Source organism: Pelodiscus sinensis, chromosome 5, assembly GCF_052426305.1.
Source record: "Pelodiscus sinensis isolate ZL-2025 chromosome 5, ASM5242630v1, whole genome shotgun sequence".
Classification (NCBI taxonomy): Eukaryota; Metazoa; Chordata; order Testudines; family Trionychidae; genus Pelodiscus; species Pelodiscus sinensis.
Window position 1 is genome coordinate 22,137,893 of NC_143056.1, and position 7,735 is coordinate 22,145,627.

The window sequence follows — 7,735 nt, forward strand, 5'->3', positions numbered from 1 at the left end:
GAAGTTTTTCACTATTTGTTTCACTGTGAATGTTAAGGCTTAACATACCTACCTGTAAGACTCTGAAAAGAGGATATAGTATTCACACTAGGTCTTATCAGTGTTGCTCTATTTAATGTATTGACTAAATGTGCACCTATTTGTACAGTACTATATCTATATCTATTAGAGTGCATATGTCTGTCTGTGTGTTTGTCTGCGAGTCCATTTGTTCAAGAACTCAAATTTTGGGGTTTCTGTACTTTCTGCTCCACCCCTCTGAAGAAATAGGTTGTTCCCATGAAAGCTCATGATACTCTCTATATTTTTTGTTAATCTCTAAGAACACGTCTACACAGCAGCATTACTTCGGAATGATGGATGTTATTATAAAATAACTATGTGAGTGTCTATACAGCATAATATCAAAATATCGGACGTCTTATTCCGGATTCTGTAACCCTAATTTTACGAGGAATAACACCTATTCCAAAATAGTTATTTCCGAATAGGTTGTGTGTAGGGAGCCACAGGGGAAAGGGCTTGACGCACACAGTAAGACCTGACAGCCATGAGCCATGGAGCAGTAGCCTACACAGAGCTGGCAGTTGCCATGAGTGACCCCGATGCGCCCACTGAGCTCTCCACAACAGGTGTGCAAGAAAGTTAAAGAACTAAGGCCCGAGAGTGCAGCTGCTGCTCTGGGGGCGGCACTATGGTTGCCTGATAGCAGAAACAAAAATACCGAACACCCCCCCCCCCCCCAAAAAAAAAACCACCGGGAAAAAATTTTGTTGAAGGAAAAAAAAGGGGGGGGGACACCAAAGATTTTGAGTAATCAAAAAAAATATTCTCCAAGAATGTAGATCATTTAAAAAAAACCAAAAACCTGGACACGCTTCATAGGGGGTGAGGGAGAAGGACCAGCCAGGAAGGGAGCAGTGCTGGCTGGGAAGGGGGGGGGCAACAGGAAGCAGGGCTGGTCATGGGGGGAGGGGAAGGGCGGAATGGGGCTGGCCGCAGGATATCAGGGGAGGGAGGACCGGCCGGGAGGGGGTGGGGCTGGCCAAGAGTAAGGGGGGGCGGGAGAGAAGCACAGCTAGGGGAGATCGGGGGCCGCAGCGCTGGCCAGGAGGAAGGGTGGGTGGAAAGCAGAGCTGGCGGGAGGGGCGGGGGCGTGCAGCGGCGTTGGCTGGGGAGATCAGGAAGAGGAACGGGCCAGCGGGAAGCAGAGCTTGGGGGGAGGTCTGAGGCCATGGGGATGGCCGGGAGGAAGGGGGAGTGGGAAGCACAGCTGGCGGAGGGGGTGCAGGGGCGCTGACAGGGAGGAAGGGGGGGCCGGGAAGCAGAGCTGACGGGGGCAGGGAGAGGTGCAGCGGCGCTGGCCGAGGGAGATCAGGAAGACGAATGGGCCAGCGGGAAGCAGAGCTGGAGGGGGCAGGGCAGTGCAGAGGGGCTGACTGGGAAAGATCAGGAGGGAAAGTGAGGGAGAACCGGCCGGCTGGGAAGGGACGAGGGTGTTAGCAAATTGGCCGGTGGGGAGCCGGACTGACCTGGGCACTTGCTGCGTGTCCTGCGCAGGCTCCCGGCAACGCAGGAGATAGGAGGAGGCTGCCCTTCCTCCTCACACTCAACTGACCGAGGGCTCCCGGCGGCAATCGCGGCCCCGCCGCCCAGCTGGGACTCCCAACCGCTCCCCCCTGGCCCACACCAGGCTTCAGTCCAGTGCGCAGCTGGAAAAATCTGAAAATACCAGACATTGCACGTGTCTGGTATTTTCTGATTTTTTTTACCGGACAGAGCACACAAATACTGGACTGTCCGGTACAATACCAGACACTTGGCAACCCTAGGCGGCACCACAGGCCTGCCCATATTATGCCCAGCTCCACCACATCCTATGGGATGGGTCAGTCCTTGCTCCCCCACCTCGTTGTGGACTCAGGGCCAGAGACATCCACTGTCACCCTCCTAGGGGACTAAGCTAGTGCAGAAGAGGAAGAGCTGGACGAGGCCACCGGTTTTTCGATGCCCACCAGCCAGGAGGTTATGCTCCTGGAACCCATAACCCCCCACACAAGATGTTCCCCAGGCATCGTCCAAAGCCAGGGAAGGCCCATCAGGTGAGTCCCATTACTTTCCCTAAACACACATGGGTGGTGGTGGCAGGCAGTGAGGGGCAGCTGTGCACGTCTCACTCAGCCTTCTCGTCCTGAGGATCACGCAGCAGCCTGTGTACGTGGGTGCTCATGGAGCACCAGTCCATGGCACACAGCCCCAAGAAGCTGCAGCAGGAACCTTGTGCTCTTGTTCACAAGGTGTCTGGAGAGACCTGCCTTACTCCTGAAACTGGGGTGGGACAACCTCAAAACACAAGCCACCACTAGAAGGAAGCTAGGGTCATGGACATACAAACACACACACACATACACAGAGCAGTGCCACCCACAGCACACAAGCATGCCCACGCTCTCAGGGCAGCATCTGCTCCTGGGAACAGCAGGGCTAGGAGGAGGAGCGTCTGCTGCTCACACACACCTCCCCCCAACACTCTGTCCCTCTCTCCTCCAGTAGGCAGAGTTACAAGTCCTCTCCCTGTGGGACACTGCTATTTCCAGACCCAGCGTGTGCGCAGCACAGAAGGAAGCCTGGCCACTCTGTGACTCCCTTCGCACACGTAGTCTCCCGATCTGGCTGGTACCTTCCCATGCCTGCTCATCCCTGGGACTTGCATGTAGTGAGACTCCCCCCTTGGACATTTGTAGCCCGGCAGGAAAGGGCCTGCTGTCTAGGCCCCTGATGGCCTTGCTCAGAGCACATCACCTTCGTCTGACACAAGAACTTTCAGTCTCAGCTCGGAGATGAGGGAAAGGCTTCATGCACAGTGTCTCCCAGGATGACTGCCCTTTTCTTTGTTTCTACACAGCTGGACTAGCTGTGAGAGGGGTGTGCTCTACACCTCCCATGCTATCCTCCTGACCTCGCATGACGGGCAGTCAAGGAAAAAAGTGTCAGCATGCAGCTTCTGGAACAGGCTGGAATTTCAGAAGACTCAGGCGTCATGCGCCTTCCCCAACTACCCAACATAGATTTCTGTGAACTGGCCATGGTGGTTGACGAGGGCCTACTATAGAATCATCAAATTGTACCCCTTGCGGTTGATGTATTCAGATGCTTGGTGGCCCAGATGGGGATGTGGGTGCCATCAATAGTCCCCTCTGAAGATGGTGAAGTCCATGGTGGCAAAGCTGGCAACAATGGGGCCCACGTTGTCCTGGTTGATGGTCCTTCGCAGCAGGACAATGTTGATGACCCTCTCCACCTGTAGAAGGAGACACACAGAGAATCACAGGGTTGCCAGGGCCCTTGGGAGTTCCCTGAGCCCACCCCCCCCCCCCCAAGAGCAACCCCAATTTGCCCCATCCCCTGTCAGGGCTTTGAGAAGGCGGGACTGGAAAACCTCCCGGGGAAGGAGCTTCCACCACCATTACAACTGGCACCACCCATGCCCTAGGGAACCCCATTCCAGCAGTTTGCCACCCTCCTGGGAAAATAGCATAAGAGTGCCATACCTGCATGACCATGGTCCTGACAGTCAATCTCCCCACTTGAAACTGGTTCCCAACAGATCAGTAGCTGTCTGGCATGGCGAGCTTCCAGAGTCCGATGCCTATCCACTTCCGGAGGGGTGTGGCGGGTCTCATGTGGGTGTCCTGTAGCCTGAGGGCAAGGGCGAGCCACTCATACAGCTCCAGGAATGTGTCCTTCCACATGTGGAAATTCTGGAGCCACTGCTGGTAGTCCCACCACTTCAAGATGACCCGGTCTCACCAGTCGGAGCTGGTGTCCAGTCGCCAGAAGCGGCGGTGCACAGTGTGCAGGGGAAGGCAGGTAGGGTCGAACTGCATGAGCAGCATGTGGAGAGAGGAGAGAAGGTGCCTCACAATAAGCTGGGGGTCCTCCGCCTGCAGGGCCACAGACAGCCTGCAAACACTGCAGCAGGAGGTGCAGCATGCAATGTAAGCTCTGTCAACTGCTTGGAGGCAGAGCCAGCTCCAGGGCAGGAGTGCTGAGGTGTCTGCAAGGGCAACCACAGGAGGCAGAGAAAAGGCTTTGCTGTCCCTCAAGGAGGCAGGCAAAAGTGAAGAGCCTGAGACAGGACTGTATGGGGAGGGAGTCCCTTTAAGCAAGAGCCTCAGATAGCCTCAGGCAGCAGTTATGAAAAGTGATTGCTGTCCTGATGTCCTGAATGAAGTGCTTCCGGGTGGCCTTAAATGTGATTCAGCATCCAACGAGTGTGGATGCTTTATTTCAAAATAGCTCAGTGCTATTTTGACGGGCATTTGCTGTGTAGACGCTCTATTTCGAAGAAAGCTATTTCAGAGTTTTTCTTCCAAAATAGCTTATTCCAAAATAAGCGTGCAATGTAGACATGCCCTAAGGTGCAACAGGATCATTGGTTGTTTTTTAAGTTTTCCTAAACAGTAAGGCTATGTCTACACTGTACCTCTCTTGCGCAAAAGCCTATGCAAATGAGGTGCGGATTAGCATATTGCCACACTTCATTTGCATAATTAATTAGGGGGCCCTTTTTGCACAAAAGGCTTTTTGCGCAAAACAGAGCTATGTAGACGACCTCTTTTTGTGCAAAACACCCCTCTTGCACAAGAGCCGTTCTTCCTCATTTTTTCAGGAAGAACAGCTCTTGTGCAAGAGGGGGTTTTTGCTCAAAAAGGACCTGTCTACACAACTCCTTTTTGCGCAAAAGTCTCTTGTGCAAAAATGGCCCCTAATTAATTATGCAAATGAAGCACAGCAATATGCTAACCCGCACTTCATTTGCATAGGCTTTTGCACAAGAGAGGTACAGTGTAAATGTAGCCTAAGAGCTAGGGCCACCAAATTTGGTATTCAGTTTCCTCTACTCATAAGTTAACGCAAAGTCAGGATTTAGTTATGCCAAGACAAGCTGAAGCTGGCCAGAGGAGCGAGGCGGGAGGCGGAGGGGGACATCCCTGGCAACTAGGCCAGGGAAAGAAAATGCCCCAGCAGCTGGGTGGAAGAGCGAAAACACTTCTGGCGGACAGTGGGGGAGAGAAAAGGTCTGTGCCGGATGAGACCCCCTGCCCTGAGCCCCTCCTCATCCTCCAACCCTCATTCTCTCATCCCCTCACTCCCAGCCTCCTTCACTGCCCCCCCTCACATACCCAAGGCCCTGCTCTGACTCCTGAACTCCCCCCACACTGCCAGCCTCCTGTCCTGATGGACCCAGGCAGTGCCGGGTAAGTCTGTTGATACTTACTATACTTCTAAAACCAGAAATTTTGTGTGGGGTTGTAGCAACAATTCATTGAATCACAGGACTGGAAGGGATCCTGAGAGGTCTTTTAGTTCAGTCCGCTGTGATGTGGGGCTAAAGGGGGCAACTGCCAAGCAATTCAAAAGGGCCCAGGGCTTCTTGCCAGAGCTGCCACTGCAGGCTCTTTACAATGCCATTGGCTGGGGAGGGGAGGCATTCTCTGGGCAGCACTAAGGGCTGAGGGGTGGGGCAGGGGCATAGCAATTCTGTTGTCCCCCCTGCCTGCGCTCAAAGCAGGATTATGACCATTCCTGACAGATGTATGTTTAACCCACTGGTAAAGATCTCCAGTGACAGAGATTACACAATCTCCCTAGGCAATTTATTCCACTCCATCCTGCCACCCTCTTCCAGCCCGCTGCATTCAGCTTCTCCACAGCAGCAGTAAGCAGAGCACCCCAACCCTGGGGAAGGATGGCAACTACCTTGACAAAGTTGTTTCTAAAATCCAACCAACCCCTCCTTTGCTGCAATTGCTTCTTGTCCTAGTCTCAGAAGTCAAGAACAATTTTTCTTCCTCCTCCTTATAACAACCTTTTATGCACTTTAAAACTGTTATCATGTGGTCCTCTCCAGCCCCTAGTCTTTTCTTCTCCAGCCTAAACACAGGCTTTCAGTCTTTCCTCCCAGGTCATGTTTTCTAGATCTTTAATTGTTCTTGTTTCTTTTCTCTGGACTTTTTCCAATGTATCTACATCTTTCCTGAAATGTGATACTCAGAACTGGACACACTATTCCAGGCTGAGACTGTATCTGTACAGAGAAGAATGGAAGAATTATTTCACGTCTTGTTTACAATACTCCCACTAATACATCCCAGAATATGTTTGCTTTTTTTGCAGCAAAGTGTTACTTGACTCACATTTATCTTGTGACCAACTATGACAGAATGTTTCAAACTTTAGTAACAGAAAGCCCCACATTTTGATTTAATTTTTTTAAGATCCCAGCTCCATCTCTGTGCACACTCTTTTTTGAGGTCTGACCCTCAGTCCCTCCATCCCACCTCCCTTCCTCCCAGAGCCATCCATAGGGGGGCTAAACATCAGGACAGCTCCAATTTTATCAAAGTGCAGGGCCCGTGACAGTCACCCTGTTTCACCATATACAAGGGATGGCTCTGGGTATGTGAGGGCTCCAGCTGGAGATGTGGGACCTCAAGTAAGGTCAGGGATGGAGGGCCTGGAGTGCATGAGGGGACTCCAGGCTGGGCCAAGGGGGTGGTGCGGTGGTGGGGGTTGTAGGCTCCAGGAGGGAATTTGGGTGCAGGAGGGATTTCAGGCTGGGGCAGGCGGTTGGAGTGTGGGTGGGGTGATGGGATATGGTGTACCAGTGACACTTACCACAGCTCCCAGGAAGTGGTCGCCAAGTTCCTGTGGCCCTTACACATATGGGCAGTCAGGGAGGCTGTGTGCTGCCCTTGAGCCCAGGGGCACTGCTCCTGCAACTTCCATTGGCCATGGTTCCCAGCCAATGGGAGCTATGGAACCAGCATTTGAGTGGGGATATCATGCAGAGCCTCTCTGGCCACCAGAGCTCCTAAGTGCTGCAGGAATCTGGTGGATACTTCCGCGAGTCACACAGAACCAGGTCAGGTAGGGAGCTTGCCTTAGGCCCAGGACAGGGAACAGTTGAGAGAAGGAGGAAGGGAGGTGGTGGAGTTGATCAGTAGGGCATGCAGATGCCCTGGAGCTCCCTTGGGACCATGGACCCCAATTTGAGAAATTGCCCCAAGCCTTACCCCATTTTTTCCCATCCCTTCCCACCTCCATTGCCTGAATCCTCCTCCACCAACCAACACAAGCTGGGGAATTGCCAACAAGCCTGGCATGGGACAGCAGTTAGAGTTAAGCCCTCTTTCATACCCCATGGCGATGGGAGCCAGAGTGACATAGCAGCCTGCTCTGCTCCGCTCCCATGCCTTTCTTCCAGCCTTCTGTGCTCTTCTTCACCAACACTGCAAAGAGTACAGAGGAGCCCAACTGCTGCTGTTGCCCCATGCCAGACTCCCTATGTAATCCCCCAGGCTGCCCTGGGCCCCACAGTTTCCATGCATAAGATGGTAGAGGCAAATGGAACCATCCTATGGATGGGACAATTCTGCATGCAACAGTTTCAAAACCTTACGTAAGTCACATCTAGTATTTCCCCTGTATCCACAAGACTTGAAACAATAGTCACCCACCAGTAGATCAGGATCTACTGGTAGATCTTGGAGCCTCTAACAAGTGATCCTGACTGGTTTGGCCAAGAGGCTATCAAATGCCGGCACCTCAGCTGCCCCTACTCCCCACGGCTGTGCATCTCTTGCCTTTTGCTTTGAAGCTGCCTCCCTCCACCCCCAGGAGCCTCCTGCTTGCTGTGCAGGGCTGGGGAGGGAGAAAAGGGGTGCTGATG